General features: G+C 41.6%; 2 long non-coding RNA genes across 2 annotated transcripts in view; one reads left to right on the forward strand and one right to left on the reverse strand.

Annotated features, from left to right (window-relative positions):
• LOC144994264 (uncharacterized) overlaps positions 1–19776 on the forward strand; it is an 83556-nt gene that overhangs the window by 35122 nt on the left and 28658 nt on the right. The gene's annotated exons all lie outside the window — the stretch shown is intronic.
• LOC144994265 (uncharacterized) lies at positions 7103–19195 on the reverse strand. Its single transcript, XR_013657718.1, has 3 exons — positions 19062–19195; positions 14031–14138; positions 7103–7224 (listed from the first exon to the last, which is right to left on the reverse strand). It is a non-coding gene; the product is annotated as an uncharacterized LOC144994265 (long non-coding RNA).

Consider the following 19776-nt stretch of genomic DNA (forward strand, 5'->3'; position numbering starts at 1 on the left):
TGTTGTCTGTGCATGAGTGTGAGGGTGACAGTGTAAATGCATTGGAACTGGTAAACTATTTCCTAGTCAACATTGGTTTCTTTTTGCACCAATTGCCAGATCCTCGTCTTTATCTTCATGCCAAAGTTAATTATTCTCTCATGTTTTAGTGTTGCATATTTATTAGGATTCTATTAGGAAACAGTCTTCATGTATGTTTATTCATTCATCATGCTCTGGGGTTCTATCCCCTTCATCTCAAAGGCTGAGGAAAAACTGAATCCCAAAAGGCCAATTACCCCAAATGGCACTGAAATACAATGGTTTATTAAAGACCCACTCAGTTAAAAAAAAACAATGTATTTGGTGTTTTCAACATGTTCTTGTGGCATTTTTCTGATGCCACAAAATAAAAAAAATTAAGCTCAAAATTGCATTTCCAAGGATTGTTTTTAGTCAAATTGCTGTCAGGAGCAGACAAAAAAATTAAGTTTGAAAAATACCTTATTTGTGATGTAGAAAAGCCATACACAGGCTCCTCTCCGCTCCCTTACGTAACAGGGAGGGGAAAGGGGGTCGGGTTGCTTCGCGCCAACAGTCCTGCCCACAATGCAAAGGCGGGACTGTTTCTAATAAACTGCTGCCACTGTGCAGAAACTATATCGTAGAAAATGCAGATTTTTTTATTTTGGCTAAAAGCAGCAAGGAATGGCAGCAGATTCTCCTCACACAAATGGGGGGGCAGCACCGAGCAGATTCTCAGCAGCTCCAAACCCAAGGCACAGCTGTGCAACTGGCTGAGGCAGCAAAGTCTTTTAAGGATGGCTGGTTCCAGGATGAGTAGAAGGTCACACGGTCCACAAATTCAATCCAAAACCTGGGTGTTTTTCATCAGACAGGTAGAAATGCCGACAGGGGAAAGTCCAGGGAATGGTAGGGTCAAAACAGGATCAGGTAAATGGAGCAGAATTTAAAACAACAACCTAGAAGGCTGCAGAGAGATGACAACTTTTCTAGAAGAGAACTAGTTATGAACAGAGCAATAAATAGGCAGGTGAAAAAGTATATAATTGCAGAGCAGACATGGAGAGGGGCAGAATTCTGCCCCTTCCCGTGCATAGCAATACTAAGAAACGTCTTTTCCCGGATAATGACCATTTTTTCCACTATTACAAAGAAAAGTCTGCCCTGGTGGGGGGTACGGGGCCCTTGGCAACGACGGCCGTGTCCCCTGGGTGCCGGTTTCCTGGGCGCGGCGGTGCTCTCTCCGCACGGGGGGGGGGGTTCACATTACACCTGAGCCGGGGGTGTCCGTGTCCCTGGGGGGTGGGTTCTGGTCCTTGCCCCTGGGTAAGGTCCAACTGTGGCCGAGCGTGGTCGGGGCAAGTTTACAACACCCCTAGTGGGCCCCCTTTCTCCCCGGGGCGCTCCCCTCCTGGGCGGGGGCGGCTGGTCCCTGCCTTGCTCCTCCCTGGACTAACCGTGGGCCGGGTGGGTGGCTGCCTGGAGTGCGGAGCGGGTCTCCCTTGGGGGGTCCTGGCTCGTACCTGGGGTGGGGGGGGGGGTGGGGGGGGTGGGGGGGGGGGGGGAGGGGAGATGCCCGGAACTCCTGGGGGGTGATGGGCTGCTCGTCTGGGGCTCTGGGCGCCATTCTCCATTCCCTTCTCTTTCCCTCCGTGCCTCCCTGCTCTCTGGCTCTGGGGACTTCGCGGCGATCCTGCTGGCCCTGGCCTGGGTGGCGGACTGGGTCGCCCGGGGGGCGGTTGTTCCCTGCCTGCTGCCGTTTGGCGTTGGGGGTTCCGGCTGCCGCTGCTGCTGCGGCGGGGGTCTTGGTGTGGGGATGGCTGGGCACTCTCCTTCCTTCTTTTCACATTCCACCGTCCATTTTAGAAAAACATAAACACTCACCTGGGCACAGGTGTTAGCTCACCTTTGCACTAATAGTTTGTGTGATTGAATGAATGAAATATTTCACACTAGTTGGTTTAAAGGCATAAGTATGCGTGTGTGAACACTATCTGTTTTGTGTACATGTTGACATGTGGACATTTTTTTCAGCCAGCAGGTGAGTTGATAACATTTGAGTGTGTGTGTGGACAGGCCCCGCCCTTTTTGTACTACATTTGAACCTTACCGGAATGATAAACAACCAGTAAACTTGTTGCTTTATGCTGCTTCATGGTCTTATCCCCTCCCCTCTCCTATTATCACCCTCTTACCCCCCCCCCTCTCTCTAACATCCCTCTCTCTTCTTCCCTTCTTTCCTTTTCCGTCCGGCCCAACACCAAAGATTTTCAAACATGATTGAAATTAATAAAGTTTGGCCTCACTTACAAAAGGGGTTTATTCAGACATACCTTTGGTTTGTCTGAAGATTAATAACCCCACTTGTTAAAGTAAAATATGTCCAACACAAGAGGCCGTCAGCTCTCATCTGCCTGCCCAGCTGTTGGACAGGACAAGTTAAAAAAAAAAAAAAAAAGAAAAGTCTGCAAACATCTATTCATTATCTTTGTAGTATTTTACCAGTTTACTAACACCATTTGCACCAATTGCTAAAACAAGCTGTTGCTTACTGTAACCAGCTGTGAACATCGATAGTTATAAATTATAAAACAAATCTAATGACCATAGTGGAGTCTATCAAGTTTCCTTTCAGTGGGTCACCCTGGATTTTAATAAACTGCTTCAGCTGCCAGAGTCTTTGTCTCCTCGCTCCTCACTACAAAATTCCCGGGAGTGTTCTCCTCTTGCATTCTCCTCTTTTTTTTCTAGGTCTGAAATTGCCAGTGACAAATATAGTTACAGTTTTGATCACCGCACAAAGATCCTTCCAAATTCATCTCACATTATTCTTTATAAACATAACAGACGAAAAAAAATCTGCAGCACATCGGTCATTCATATGTTCCAGGAATGAGAAAAAATGATACATGAGTAGGGGTGGAACGATTAATTTTGACAATGATTTGATTTTATTGTAATTTGTGTTTGCCGAGCCGATTCATATTTGATATTGGTCCATTATTATGAGCACATGGTACCACACTTTATGCTCAAGTGTTTCCACACACTGGACTCCAATGATGGCTTGATCATTTGATCATGTGAGGCTTTTACAGGAGGTTGTCATGAAAACAATTCTTTACTGAATGAATGAAAATAATCAATTATCGTGAGTAGTTTTGGTTTTAGGTGGTATTTAAAAATGGTGTCTATATTAAAGCAGAAACCCCATTTATGGCTTGTACATGCAAAGATAATATAAACATATTTAATTCAAATTAACTCTGTGTAACTTCAACATGCAAAAATGCTCTTCAAAACCTGAAGCTTAAGAAAGGAAAAAGACCCTTGTTTCAAAAATTTGCTTGACTTTGTTACTTTTATTTTGTTAATATTAGTGTTTTATTTCTTTTGTTGTTTAACTGCTTTTAGTGTTTTTTTTTTGTCATTGTTTATTTCACAGTATTAATTTTTTAGTAATTTTATATATATTTGATTTTATGCTAAGCCCTTTGGTTGCGTCTGTTTTTATAAGTGCTATACAAATAATAAATTGATTTATTGACTTTCTGTCTTGCAAGAAAAATCATCTTTTCATGAAAGTTTCTAAGTAGCAAAAAAATCCTAAAAACATGTCTGGTTAAAATAAGAATTCTTGGTAAGACCAATTTACCAGGATACAAACCGAGGATAAAACTGCGCGGCCCCAGAACACTTTTACTCTCTGACGCTTTCTACATAAGTTTCAGAATTTTATTTTACTTTTAATTAGCATAAAAAAATCTGCCCATTGGCAGATTTTTTTATGCTAATTAAACGAAAATGTGTTAAATTGATAAAATGCTTCTAATGCTACGTTTATACCCCTATGGCAACGAGCATCCAAGTGGCCACTTTGAATAAAAAGTCTATGTAAACACGCCTAAATGTTTTCTACTTTTTGGTGCTTCCGTTTTCAAAACCTTTGAGTTAACACGCCGCAAGACAATTTATAATCAAGCTCTATGTACAAAACACGGGGCCATTGAATAATTAATTAAATGCGCGTTTGAAGTTATACCAGGTCAGATGTTATTCAAGTAGGGACTTGGATCTGGTTGTAACGTATTGATGGTGTCCCTTTTAATTCATGGAAGGGCCAACCATTAGAAAATTGATCATAGAGAAATTAATAATTGCAGTTTGTGCCCAGCAAGAAATATATATGACACCAAGTCTTTACTATATCAGAACAGAGCTGTGAGAGAAAAAGCCTGGAACAAGATTCACAAGATCTGCACCGGTTCAACACTTGACTCTAAGCTTCTGTAGGTGGCAGACATACGCCAGTATCGGGTAGCGACTGTCCAGTGTGAACACCATTGGCTAAATAGGGGTTCATGAATGCGTGTTCAGCGCATTCAAGAATGCGCGTCACATACCTAATGTGAACATAGCAGTGTGCACACACAGGTAAGCAACTGCTTTAATGTCCCAAATCATGATATCTAAGGTTGTGCAAACCACTGATAGGAAATCTTTCAATCAAGAATCTCTGATTAGAAAATTTCAACAAAGCCAGTCAACCAAAACACTTTCTTGATTTTTTTTCTTGTTGCCACTGTTTTGCTTGACTGTGTCTCTTGCAGAGGTGTGTAGGATAATTGGCACAAAAGTGGCTCTTTGTACCAAACTTAGTAAATCAGACTATTTCTCAGTCTGTGTCTGAAAATGACATCTACAACCATTTCTTAAGCTGATCTCACAGTGACTAAAAGTTGAGTTTGAGCTGTGGCACAGCAAAGGCAAGCACACAGATGTTGGCACGTGCAGGCAATGTGCAGGAACTGTCTTTCCAAATGGGACAACCCAAGGGCATCCAGGGAAGTACAAATGCCGAGTGATGTGGCAGAAGGTCTCGGGGACAATTCACATGTGTCTGTTTATTTATGAGCCTGTGTGTTTATGCAAGGACGTGGCACTTATTCTGACACAGACAAGCAGCACTGACATACTGTTGACCCACGTGAGTCCAACAGAGTGACCTGGCCAGCTGCTGTGCTGTCTAACCAGCGGAGGAAGACGACAAGCTGGATGTGGAATTATGCAAGAGAAGGTGATCTGAAAGCTTGTGATCAGCTACAAACCTGCATTTGCTAAACTGAACTGAAATTCTTTCATTGCCTGAATCCATGTATTATTTAGTAATATTTTTTGCCAATAAAAACTAGACAAAAAAGTGAAAAATAAAATCTAAAACCCAACTAAAAATGTTTTACACAAATGGGCTTTTCAAAGTTCTTTAGACACACTCAGCACGATGGTTGCAAATGTTTGTGGACTAGAAAACAAAGTAGACGATAGAAAATAATCGAGGTTGAAGAACAAGGTCAAGAGAGTCAGAGGAGGAGGAGAAAGAAACGAGAGGAGGCTCGGCAAGCGGGGAAGACGCAGCGAAGCAAAAACGTTCTAGGTAATCAGGAATGCTGACAAAGAGTGAATGAGGATGAAAGGATGTAAAGGAAGGAAATACGGCGAGAGGAGAGAAAATGATCTTAAGGAGAAACAGGTGAAACACTAAAGAAATAGAAGAGCGGAGATGTTGGAAATGACGGATGAGATAAGCTGGAGCAGGCAGAAAGTGAAGAGGGAAGCGGGGAAATTTAGGTGGAAATGTGTTTGGGGGGGAAAAAAGAGGAGAAAAGAAAGACTGATGGAACTAATTGACAATCATTCAAACTGACACTTACAGCAGAGATGAATCCATGTTTCAGCAGGCATGACTGGACAAGAATAATCATCCCACTTATTGATGTGGCTTCACAACATTTAGTCAAACTCCTCTGAGACCAAACCCCATTAAGCGTGAAGACAAGTGTCATGGCAGCACAAGAAAGTGTCCGTGAATGGCAGCAGTGCTTGTTTTACCAGATTACTACAAAACCAGCCAAATATATTCCTCTGCCTCAGCTAAAAGTGTATACAGAATCTCCTTCAGTATTGCATATTCTATAAGGATTATGCCACTTGAGAGCCTTTGACTAGTTTGTTTGAATTTGTGTGCATCCAAAGAGATTAAAGAGATCAAAGTTGTGTGATGTATGAGCGCTAAGGACGTGAAATCACTTTCATCCCAAACACCATATTCAATAAATATGATGGACATAAAAGCTACTTCAACTTTAGGAACTTGACTCTGCCATTGTACACTGGTTCAAAGCCACCTCCTATAATAATGATGCAGAAACCCTTAATTATTGGTTGGGGCATTAACCGTAGAGATAAAGCTTTAACAAATTATTCCTGCAGCCATTAAAAATTTTTTAGAGTTGCTTGCATTCCTATAATTGCTTTTCCTATAATTTTCTAATTCTGCATGGTAAACAAACCCAAAAATCATATTTATACACTAAAGGTTTTAATTCATGTGTGCTGCCTTTGCACTGAATGGGATTCGTGCCCAAATTCGCGGTTGCCGCTTTTCTTTCGCCACGCATCAAATTCTCCGCTCACCACCTGTCAATAAATGTGTTCCATAAGCTTGAAAACCCAGCAGCATGTGGGAAGAGCTACTAGCTAAAGTTTTCAGCCTGATCGCTACATGGAGCGGTGTTTGCATTTATCTAATTTAAAATGCATTGAAAATGCATGGAAAACTCAGATGATGTTGAGACATCAGGTTTATTTGTTTTAAAGAGCTCTACAATTATCTTCGCTAGCTGTGTTTGAAAGACTGCCGCTTCCGCGGTCTTTACGTCTCTCCCTGACCCCCCTTTGAGAGCTTGCTGTTCTGCATTACCCAGAGAGGGTACAAATAACAAGAATAAAATTAGGGGACCATTTTTATTATTTTCTCGATGAAAATAAGAAAAATATCATTTCAGTCAGACAACTCATGCAGTAAAAAATATTTATTTTCACATTCTTTTAGTTTTGGTTTTCACATTTTTTAAGTTTGGCATTCACTTTCATGATTCGGAACACCAAGACAGACCCAGACCCTGGAACCCAGAAGGAGATTGAGCAGGGAAGTTCAAAGAGATTTATTTTCCTGGACGTAGATCCGATGATGACTGTGGAGGCAGAGTCCCGTGGAGGCTTAGTATGACGAGAATCGGAATGCTCGGCTGGGGCGTGACTGGAGGGTTTAAGGAGAGGGCTTGTGTGGTGGACTTGGCGTGGTGAACGGTCACTGCGGAGCCGTGGCGAAGGAGTAGCTCTGGAGGTGGAAACCAGGTGGACACTCCTGGAGGACAATTCCTGCAGGCGAGGCGTAAACATAACATTAGCGTGAGGCAAACTTTCATGAGCAAGGTACTTGAGCGACCAGCCTAAGCACTGTAGAAGAGCAACGAACTGGCGATGAATGCTGGCACTGGATCTCCTTAAGAAGGGCTGGAGGTTGATGGGCTGAGGATCCACAGCTGGTGATGATCAGGATCAGAGCAGAGAGGGGAGGGAGAGGAGAGCTGCCAGAGGCACCATGACATTCACATTCTTTTCATTTGGCATCCACATTTTTGTTTGGCATTCATATTCTTTTCGTTTGGCATAAGGCTCCGTACAATTCCATGAGATGAGATTTCCATAAAACTTTTGGATAATAACTACCCCTAACTGTCCTCACAGGTGGAATCCGGGGAGGAGGGTGGGGCGACGAACGCAGCGCTTGCGGTAAAGGAAGTGAATGAAAAACTGCACACCTGGATTTAAATAGGATGCTGAACAGGTGAGTTGATTAATTGAACTGGCCAAGGGAAGTAACCGAGTAAAACACTGCTAGAGTAGTCTGCCTGAAAGGCGCCCGAGGTCGCTCATTAGTTTAAGGAAGCTCGACCAAGCTACCTCCTTAATGCCGCAGTGACTTTCTGTGTGGCCGCCAGATCGCCTCCTGGGAACCCACATAATGATCGTGATCGCTCCAGTTCCATGGGCCCTGCACCAGATTGTCTAGGTCAGGGGTCGGGAACCTATGGCTCGCGAGCCATGTATGGCTCTTTTGATGGTCACATGTGGCTCGCAGACAAATCTTTAATTATACTTTTTTTTTTTTATTAGACCAGTCCTTCTCGGGCGCGATGCGATGCCAGAGGCGCGCAGTAGTAGCGGTGCTTAGAGAGAGAAATCTGCGCCAGCACTAGTATAAGTTAACAATTGTCTATTATTTCACAGAGTTTGTACCACCCGGAAACCTGTGAATTGCCGTGCCTAAAACTGCGCGCTCCCGTCTCTGAGAAAGAGCGCACAGTTGCGGGGACGGGAGGTGTGAAGAAGAAAGCAGAGGGTGGGGGTGAGGGGTTGTGGGGACCGGCAGCAAGTGAATCGCGCAGGGATTGTAAAAACGTAAAACCCACTGCCCGTCACTCACTGCAGCTCGTGAGTGTGTGTTTGGCTCCAGGTCTGCATGTGAGCAGTCTTTCTCACATCTACAAAACATTCATACCAACCTAAGATCACGTTTAAAGTCTCAACGCCAGCATGAAGCAGAAACTCACCACGTATCAATCAACCAGACTAGACAATCAGCAAAACCTCCACGAAAAAATACTCATCATTTATTAGCAACAGCATAACAATGTTATTAAAAAGAATCCACAGACTTATTGTACAGTAAACCCTTGTTTTTCGCGGGGGTTACGTTCCAGAAAGAACCCGTGATAGGCAAAATCCGTGAAGTAGAAACCTCTATTTTTTTTTAAACAATTATTATACAATTAAATACTCTGTTATACATAGAAAAGAAAGAACAAACCATTTTACAGGCTCAAGCATTTGTTTCACAAATCAAAGTACTTTAAAAACGTTTTTTTTTCAACAAATAACTTCTGTACTATCAAATAATAATTTGAATCATCGATGTAAACAGAAGGCTTCAAATCGCGGAGATTAGCCCCGCCCACCGCGACCCGAGAGTAATTGAATTAAACGGGAGAAAATTTAAAATGATCATGAAAAAATACAAAGTACAAACGGACAAATAGTGGCTCAGGTGTATTTTAATGCTCTTCAGTCTGAGAAGCTGCAGTGTTTTCTCCTTCTCAAGCCCGCGGTGCAGCTGTGTTTGTTCGGGAGAAGAACATAGTGATTGACAGTTGGTGTTGCTCTTTTTCTATGGGTTTTAGAGAAACTTGAAATTGCAAGATGATTTGCATGTACGTAATTTGGAAAGCTGATTTACATACTTGTACATATTAAACTGCAACATTATTGACGCACAGATAGAGAAGAAGCGGAGTGACTTTTTTAGCCAATCAGAATGCAGAACACAATGCACGATGCAAATCCGTGAAGTAGCGAAACCGTGAAAAGTAAACCGCGTTATAGCAAGGGATCACTGTACTTTAAAAATGTTGAAATTACATCAAATACACATATTCATTTGTATATTTAGTTTTAAAAATATTGTCGCAGTTGGATGGCTGTTGGGCCGCGTTATAAGTTCTGGAGTTCATTGAACGCATCAAGCAGAGATCTGATTGCCCTTCAGTTCTGTCGCTCAGCCTGTTGTTAGGTAATTTGGAACAATGGGGTTCAGCTATGGGCCGAATAAAGGAAATGGGAGGGCTGGAGCGGGAGCAGGGGAATATAAAATTGGTAGAAGCGCTCTCGTCTCGTCTCGGCGGGAGAGATTCAGGAGTTGCTGAATTAATTGTACGGCGTCTGTTGCGGTCTACAGTAACCAGAATAAAGAACTTTAAAAGAGGTTAAGTCTCCGTGCCTCAGTGTGGGAAAGGGACGCTACATTATTGTATGTCTCTTTCGAAATTACATTTCAAAATATGTGGCGTTTATGGCTCTCTTGGCCAAAAAGGTTCCCGACCCCTGGTCTAGGGTGTACCCGCCTACGCCCAAAAGTAGGCAGGACAGGCTCCGGAAACCCCGCTGCACCCCTTTCAGGGCGGCGGGTTAAGAAAATGGATGGAAGTTCAGGAGAACTATTGGATTGATCTACCATATTAGATGTATTTTATACCCACTGTCACTGAAAACGTCACATAGAGTGCCTGATTGGTTGATGCGATGCGGCTATTTCTCCAGAATTGAAATTGTTTAACTCTGGCCCGCTGCGGCACTTCGCCCAAATTGCGCTGCTGCCAGACCTTCGTGCTCCGCCCTTCGATTGACTTAACATTGAAAGTGGCCGCCTCTGCTGCTCGAATCATGTTCAGTGTTAACACAGCTTTAAACCTTAAATCACAACAGATACATGCATATTTTAATTTCTACATTTTCACAAAAGGATATAAAAAAGAAGTGCTGTGCTTTTATTATCAAATTACCAAAAGCTGTGTTCACACCAAACGCAATTCCATGGAAGAGGAGCCCAGTTTTTTTTAATTTTTTGTTTGTTCTGTGCACCAAATGATTGCACATATTGCAGCTAGTTTCTTTTGGGATGGACATGTTTTGTTTTTAAAATCTGGGATGTTTGTTACTCTTTGATTGTGTTGATATAAACCCTTTTTGTAATTGTAGCTGAACTTTATTGAACTTGAGCCGCTCCGACAGGACGAGAGTAGGGGAGACAGAAAGAGAGAGGCAGATAATACAAGGTCATGGAATAAGATCCCTGTCATGTGTAAATTATACGCATTGTTGCTTGTATACACATGTACACACACACACCATCACATGGCATCCATAGCTGTTTATAAGTCTTGAGCACATCTATACAAATTTACAGTATTCATAGAAGATCCACTTCGACTGGTATTTTTTTGTGCACACAGACATGAATACATGAGATTGCATATCCAATAAATAAACAAATAAAACATCAACCATGCTTGTGTTCAAATAGAGGGAATGAGGAAGTGAACTGAAAAACTGGGTATTTCCTGATGTGTACTTCATCACATTGAACACTCCAGTGAGTGCAAGTAGCCCAGTGTCAATGTTAAGTTAATGTACAGATGTGATCAGAGGTCCTGCTGTGCACATTTTGGGAGCAAGAAAAAAATTTGGACTCGTGGGGAATATTTGGCGGCGCAAGTTCAAATACCTGAACTTTGGCAAATAATTTACATTGCATCTACCAATCAGAAACTCAGCTTTGGGCTGTGACGTGTTGATGAAGTGATCAGCAAGTGGAGTCCAAAATCTACATGGAGGAGAATATAAAGCCTATTTTCCACTGAGCGGTACAGTAGAGTACATTCCAGTTTAGAAGGGTCCAGGCAATTCCGGCAAACGTTTCCACTCAAAGTTGGATGGCTCATGTGGGGGGTAAAGACCAATTGCGTGGCTTTGCGTCATGGTAGTGTGACTACAGCAAACGCAAAGCTACTCAACAACAATGGAGGTCATAATTGTCGAACTCTTTTAACACCACTTTTTCTCAGTTTGGTTGTCACACTGACATGAGTCCACCAGATAACACAGCTTTGCTCTGTTGAAAGTTCATTTCTTCACATGAGGAATGCTTTCAGGTTTTCCTCCACTGCGAAGTGCCATATTTCCTTGACAAAACTACGAACTTTTGAAAGTTTATGGTCAGTTCTTGTAGTTCTGACTGTTTGTTTAGCATTTAGATTAAAAGCTTTTGTTGCTCCTTTCCCATAAACCATGTAACATCATCCCTTAGCAATTTCTACAGTGGTGCCAATACAGTGGTCTGGCCTGGTAGAAAGCATCCGTAGTAGTTTGCCAGCCTAATGAAAGATTGTAACTTCTTCACATTGGATGGTGTTGCGGTCTCTAGGATGGCTTTCACCAATGCTGGGTGTACTTCACTTTGATCGAGCAAATGACCCAAGTATTCATTATGTGGTTTTTTGAACTCACTTTATTTTTTCTATCAAGCTGAAGTCAATTTTCTTTCAACTGCTGAAGGAGTTTGTCAAGGTTGCACAGATGTTCCAGTTTTACTGGTCACCAATAAGTCGGCCAAGTACGCAAACACATCCAAAATGGAAGGGGATGAACTTATTCCAAAAGGAAGACAATTAACACAAAAAAAAATCCTCAGTGTGTGTTGATTGTTGTGTACTTTTTTAAAGCATCCCCCAATTGGACTTCTTGATATGCTGATGCAAGGTTGATCTTGGAAAACACTTCTCCTCTACTTGATGAAGAGTTCTTCAATTCCTGGAAGGGGATAGATAGATCTGACACTGCATTCATGGTTACTTTGTAATCCCTGCATAATGTCAGTGTTTTGTCTCACTAATGGGACCACTGTTGCTGTCCTCCTACTAAATTTCACCCGCGTTAATATTCCTGCCCTCCTTTTTCAACTTGGTTTTTCACAGCAAAAAGTTAATGGGCGTTTTTTTTACAAATCTGGGGCGTGCATTCTGCTTCACTATGATGGTTGCTTTGACATCTTTGAGTGTCCCTAATTCATCTTTAAACAGTTTTGAATGTTTGCCCAACATGTCCTCAAGTGTTTTAAATTTTTGGTTTTCTATATGACAAGACCAGATATAAACAAATGGCAGACTGCGGTCCACATCCGAACCAACATACTGTTCTCTCCGGACTAAAAGATAAAAAATGAAAAATTAGCGCCTAGCGGGGAAAAGATCAACACATGATAGGATGACACGCTAATATCAAACGTCACTACAAAAGCAAACACCAACATTTTGAACAAACGTCTGAGGTGAGAGTGCAGAAAATAAATGAGCCAAGAGTTCAATTTGAGAGATCAACCCAACTCATCACACACTTTACTGTGCAACAATGTGCGGATGAGTGTGCACTCTGGTGGATTTTGGGTGCAACATAAAAAATCCTTCAATGATGTGACCTTTGTTGCTTGAGTAGCGCTGCAGAGATGCCCCTGGGAGGCGGACCAATAGACAAACTCGCTGACAAAATTAAACAAATCCCAATGTCACCCACCTCCACAATCAGAAGATCTGAAATGAGCAGGTGATCTGCGGTCACAGCTTAAGGAAACTTTGCAGGGTGCAGAATGCATTTCATTAGCCATTGACGAGTCCACACATGGGCGCAGTGGTTAGCGCACTTGCCTCACAGCAAGAAGGGCCCCGGTTTACGTCCCAGCTGGGGCACCTGAAACAGAACACTAATGGGGGTCCTTTCTGTCTTGGGACGCACACAAGAGTAGTAGACATATATGAGGCTATTAAGGAGATGCTGATGCAGAGGGGTGTTGATCCAAAAAAGGGGATCTCAGTCACTACAGATGGTGCTCCAGCCATGGTAGGAAAAGAAGCAGGGACTGTAACGCGGATTAAAGAAGATAACTCAGATGTCATTGCATACCACAGTATTATCCACCTGAGTGTTCTGTGTGCCTCTCTGAACAAAGAGTGTAGCAGTGTAATGGGCACCATGATAAAACTAATCAGCTTTCTGCGAGTCTCTTCCTCCCAGCAACACAGTCTCTTGAAAGATTATTTAGAGAAGTTGAGGCAAATGCAAATGACTTCCTGTTGAACAACAATGTTAGATAGCTGTGAAAAAGGAAATATTTCAGCTCGCTTCTGGTCCTTTCAAGCAGAAATAAAAAGGTTTTCTCAACAGCTGAGGAGGGGTCACAGAGTTTGTTTGTTGTTTAACCTTTCATGCCCAACAGCTGAGTAAGCAGATTTGAGCTAAGGACCTCTTGTATTGGAAAGATTTTATTGGTACAATGGAGGTTTGTGGATGAAGTGTATATTTGTAAAAAATGAAAAAATTGAAAAGATAAAAATAACCTTTTGTATTGATGGCTAAGCTTTATTTATAATGTTTATATCCATTCCTTGTTGGACCGGATGGAAAAATAAAAGAGAGAGGGAGAGAGTGTGATGTTTGAGATAGGGGAAAGGGGTTATCATGGGGGAGCTAGAGGGGGTGGGGGAACAGTCATTAATACAGAGTCATAACATAATGAGTTAGTTCTCACATATACACATCAAAACACACCAACTAATAGTCTGCACACAAGTTTTTACAGGTTCTTCTGAAATGAACTTATGCACACAGACATGTGCACACAAGATTTTCACAATCAATTTTCTTGGAGAGGGGTGTAAAAACAATACCCATGCCCCTATTTGTGTAAAAGTGAGTAGACAGGTGGGTTGAATGAATGTGTGCTTCTTAGAGTGTACCTTGATCACATTGAATGGTCCAGCAAAGGCAGGAGGCCCGGCACCCGACACCCCAGAACCAGCAGCAGACAGTTCAGCAGCCCGGCTGATCCCCCAACAGAGAAAAACCTATCAACAATTTATTCCAATTGAGATCTCCCATATAATGTATGTGTTACAGAGACTATGGAGCACATCATAGAGAAAGGAAAGTGCTTCTGGTTTGGATGAAGCTGGTCCATAACAACCCACTATGGGTTGTAAGAACCCATAGCCTAATTAAATCCAATTTTGGCAACAAACTTCTGACATTGAAGTGAAGAAATCCAAGTCCAGATCTGCATTTAAAATCATCAGATGTCATTTCTTGGAGGGGGCCCGGATTAAGTGACAATATCGTTTAATGTGTGTGCATGCGTTTTTTATACTGTTGTTAATGTTTTTAATCTATCTTCAGAACTAGCCCCTCATGAGAACCGGGTCACAGGTGGTGTGGTCCTGCTGGTGTGCTATGCTTCCTGGGTTTGACTTCCCTCTACCTTCAACGTTTGTGTGTGGCATGGTGCATGTGAGTGGGGTGTTTAGTTGTTTTAGGTTTCTTTCCCCACCTTCTGACCCAGTCTGCTGGTAGGAAAGCTGAGCACAAGATTGTTCTTAGTATTTCATGACTGTCTGCTTTTTTTTAATTATAATAAATTATATAATTTAAGAGACCCTTGAACTGCGTCTGTGCCTGGTGTGATCCTGCATAAAAACAAGTAGTTTGTGCCCAAAAACCTACATCACTGTTGTTGCCACACTAACATCTCTAGTAGCTCCTCCCACATGAGGAGGGTGGTCGGGTTTTTAATTTTTCATGTGTCTTAGCAATAGCTTTACCCCAAAAACATCACAAAATTACCTTAATTTGATTTGGTACAATCCTTCGGGAGGATCTTTGGAACCCAAAATGTCATAAATTAGATATTCGTTACTTCCTCAATATTTCTGTCCTGTTCTTCTTTAAAGGTGAAACATCATAACTTTGTGGAATGTTAAGATGCTGAAGAATTTTGTTCATGGCTGTGGAAGATGACCATATCCCTATAGCAATGCACAGTAGTGGATGCAGCTTATTTTTAACTCTATTTGTGACAGTTAGTGTTTTGATTGCTCACACAGGACAACTTTGTACAAAACAAAAACAGTATTGAGCTGAATATTTAATAAAGACGCTTCAGATATAAGGTAGCGTTTAAACTGCTCAGGATTCTGCTAAAAGGATAATTATTTTATGTTTGTAAGCATAGTTTATACACTAAGAGTGTGTTACACTCTGGGAGATAAGAGTGTTTTAGTTTTCTTTAGCCAAATGTTTTAGGACAAACATATGTAACTAAGGGACAATATTAAAAGACATTGGCTTCTGCACATCACCTGAAAAATCAAAACCTTAAAATCAACAGAGATGAGCTCCAATAAAATCAATACAGTTGATTAAGGGCTTAAACTAAACTTAAAACCAAATGTTCCATAAATGTCTCAAAAACGTAGTTTCCATCTACAGTTGTTCAGACTGCTTGATCTATAAAACGAAGCAGTGTGTCTGTTTTTTACAGTGGTAAAGTGAGCTGCCTCTATTCATCACAGCAAAGAATGCATTGATTTTTTTTCTTTATTCATCTAAAATCTATCTAATATGCGTCAAAATAAGCCCAAGGTACAGAATAAATCAGATTATTCTCTTCCTCATGCTGATGATCAATCGCCAGATTTCTGAAGTTATTAAAACACAAAAAACTGGAAAATAATGTTTTTTTCTTCTCTTAAGTGCATTTAGTCTGCATTCAAGTCATCACTACAACATGTTAGGGACAATAGTTCTGTGTAGGTCTATTTACTGAATCCCTTTGCCCTTTCCCAATGGATTTCTGACTATTTCCACATTCATAGCAGGTAGGAGAGCGAAGCTTTTGCTCTGCTCTTGCTCTGATTGAAAGCAATTTTTGGGTTAGACCTTCTTTAACCCTGATGAGTCCTCTTCTGAACTCAAATCAGTGTTTGTCTGGTTCTATGAATTCCCTTGTGTCAGAAAAGGTTGTGTGAAGTATATTAATTCACGAGCAACCCGTATTTCTTTCTGGTAAACCTTTACTCAACAGTTTGTCGTGTATGTGGTGCACCCAAATATGTGCATCCACATTTGGTTTTTATTTTTATATTAAAAGCAATAATTTTATTGTAATTAAAATGGTCATTTTTAGGTATTTATTAATTTTAGCTTGTGAAATAAAAAAGAGAAAAAGGGAACAGCATTGTAAATCTGGTAGGTGAAACCTTTGGCACTCCAACAAGTCTCCAGGTGGATGAAGACAGATCAAGTCCTGTTTCCGTTTAGATGTGTTTTGGAGAAGGAAGTGAGTGCCCCTGTCGTTTCTGCTTTGAGGCTCGTTTTTATTTTACAGACACTGTTCTTTCTGTTATTGTTGTTATCGTTGGGGTGTATACCGTAAATTTCTGCCATGCATCAGGACTTCCCTTTGATCAGAAAGTCATATGGTAACTGGCTCAACTGAACCGTAAGACGTCGTTGTCCATCTGAAACCGGACGGAGCGTTAGGAACCAGCTATCTTGGAGACTTCTTTGTTCTAAGATATGAAAGACCCCAAAGAAACTCTAAAGCACTGAGTGTAAATAGACTGGATGTATTTGGGTGATGGTTTGAACTAAGGGAGATATTTGTGTATATATCTGTGTTTATTTCAACAATAACAAAGTGACTGAAAAAACATCATTGAGTCATGTTGGGGTTGTTTTGTGTAAATAGATTAAAAAAAAAAAAAAAAGAAACAAGCCCATACTGTAAAGAAAGAAGGAGATTCCTGTTTATTTATTATTATTTTTTTGTAATTACCATACTTTCATTTAATGCTAAGTGTTACAGTCTTTTAGTGAACATGTCCAGGTGCTTCATGAAGCGAAGCTAAAAAAGCCAGAAAAGTGCGAGCTGTTCTGTAAAGAGGTTAGATATGTTGGCTGTTTAGTGTCTGCAGAAGGAGTAAGAGTGGACCTCAAAGACATCAAGGCTGTGCAGGCACTCAAACAGAAAAGACAGCAAATTGTCTGAGATGTCAGACAAGTCCTGAGATTGCTGAGATATTATCGACATACCTGCAGGACTTCTTTCAGATCGCCATGCCTCTATACAACTTGCTCCATATAAAAACTGACACGCACAACTGAAACCAACCAGAGGCCAAGCTAAACATCCACAACTATTCTTCCGTGCTCCACTACAGTAGGATATGAAACAGCATGAGATCCTGGAATGCCTGATTGACATGTGTTGAAATAGTTGTAATAGCAGCAAAAGGTAGAACAACATCATATTAAACTCTAGGGGTTCGGAATGGGATTGCTCTTCAGTTCATGTGAGTCAATCCAGTTGAGCAAATTTTTTTGTTAATGTAGTGTATATGTATTAGGTTTCTACTTTGAGAAATTGGTGATGTCATATTTACTAAGTAGTGAGCATGGTGTTCAAATTGCTTTTAAAATCCAGGGTACCAGATAGTCCCACACTACGGTAACATCAGCTAAATTAGGCCACTTTTTTGGTTAATCACTTGGGAAACTGAGAAAAGACTATGCATGACATTTGATTGTATTCTTAATATTTATAATAATTGCTCAGTTTTTCAGTGGTGTTTTTGGTCATGCTCAGTCCCGTCAGTCTCGTTTTATTTCTCCACAGATTTTGTCCTGTTTATGTTCATTTATCAAATGTTTATGTTTCTGCCTCCAAGCCCAGTTTCCTGCATTTTTGCTCCAACACCTCCAGTTCTGGACAGTTGTATTCAATGTGACTCTTGTTCTATGTTGGGATTCACAGCTAAATTCTCTCTTGCATCGTATCCACTAAACACAGGCCTTTGTTGTAACCGGAAAGATTTTAATACAAAAAGATGGTAAAACTGAATAATACCGTGTTCAAAGTCGGCAAGTCTAATCAGAAAATATTACTTTAAACAGATACATTTACTGTCAGACCCGTAAAGAGAAAGATACTGGCTATAAAACTGTTCCTTTATTTTCATTTACTCTATTTTGTACCCAACTTCTTGTCCCTGCGTGGTCTGCTCTGTGTTGAATTGATGCGCCACTCAGATATCTGGCTAAAGTAAAAAGTGACTCCTTGGCTAATATAGTTTTCTGAAATATGAACCATCTGGCGGCTCCGAGTGGAATAGCAAAGACAGAAGCGGCAGCTCAGAACAAGAAAATGGTTACAAGAAAATTGTTTGGATAGAATACTTGGGGTTTTTGTAGCCACATTATTTCTTGTATCTGTCATGGCGAGAATAACGTGGCAGACTGGTTTTCAAGTAAGCGTTCCAAAACCTGACGGACATGGTGGGTGTGCTGATTAAGGTCCCGAGAGTAAATGAGTATGTCGTCTAAGTAGACGAAGACAAAACAATTTAAAAAAATCCCAGAGAACATTGTTAACGAGGTGCTGGAAGATGGCGGGGGCATTGGTTAAACCAAAAGGCATCATCAGATTTTCAAAATGTCCCAACGGGGTATTGAACGCGGTTTTCCATTCCTTCCCCCTGTTTCATGTGGACCAAATGAAAGGCATTGCGGATGTCTAATTTAAAAAAAAAACCCTGGCTTCTTGAACGGAGTCTAAAGCGGAGCTGATGAGGGAAAGTGAATATTTGTTTTTTACCGTTATTTGATTCAGTTCACGGTAATCAATGCAGGGTCGCAGCCCAACTGCGCCCACCGGGGAAGAGGAAGGACGGATATGACCGGATGCTAAAGCTTCCTGAATATATGTTTCCATGGCTAACTTCTCTGGGCCTGATGAATTAAACAGACTGCCTTTAGGTAAGGTGGCGCCATTTAGTAACTCTATGGAGCAGTCATAGGGTCTGTGAGGGGGAAAGGCCCCCGCCTTAGTTTACCCGAAAGTAAACTTGAACCAGGAAGTCTTGGAAGAGATTTATTTTTAGTCCAAGAATGTAATAATGTAAAGTTTTAAGGTAATGGTAAGTAGATTATTGTACTTCGCCGTTGGAATTTGGTGGTGATGTCGTGGAGGCCCGTGTCCGAGGCGGAGGTCTTGGGGAAGGCCGCTGAGAGCGAGACCGGAGCGTGATGAGGCAGGAAACGTCTTGGCCGGAGCAGGATTGACTGTGGAGCTCTCGACGAGATGGAACCAGGGATACTCGTGGACTTCAACCTGGGAGCGAGCAACAAAGCGTGGTGAGTACAAGTCAAGACTATGGAAACGTAGCTTAACTTGGAGGCCAGACATAAGCACTGGAGCGAGTAACAAACTGGCGATGAATGCTGGGGTTGGATCTCCTTATGAAGGCAGACAGGTGATGAGGTGAGTATCGGCAGCTGGTTCCAATCAGCAGAGGAGAGAGGTGAGGGGGAAGGTAGACTGCCTGAGGCACCATGACAGTATCTTCATAAAGAAATGTATTTTTAATTGGGCCTTTTTATTTAAATTACCGTAATTTCCGGACTATAAGCCGCTACTTTTTTCCTGTGCTTACAGCCCAGCGGCTTATTCGGTGACGCGGCTAATTTATGGATTTAATTGGCGGCCGCCATGTATGTACATTTGGACTCAGTGTATGGTTTGAATTCTCTATCCAACTCCAAGCAACAAGTCATTTATTTTTCAACACACCTCTTAGCAGCCAAATAGCTTGGACCTCACTTCAGGTCTTAGACACTTCAGTCATGGTTCAACAAAACGAAACACGCATG

Source organism: Oryzias latipes, chromosome 8 (assembly GCF_053564925.1).
Source record: "Oryzias latipes strain Hd-rR chromosome 8, Olatipes_Hd-rR_3.1".
NCBI classification, from domain to species: Eukaryota; Metazoa; Chordata; class Actinopteri; order Beloniformes; family Adrianichthyidae; genus Oryzias; species Oryzias latipes.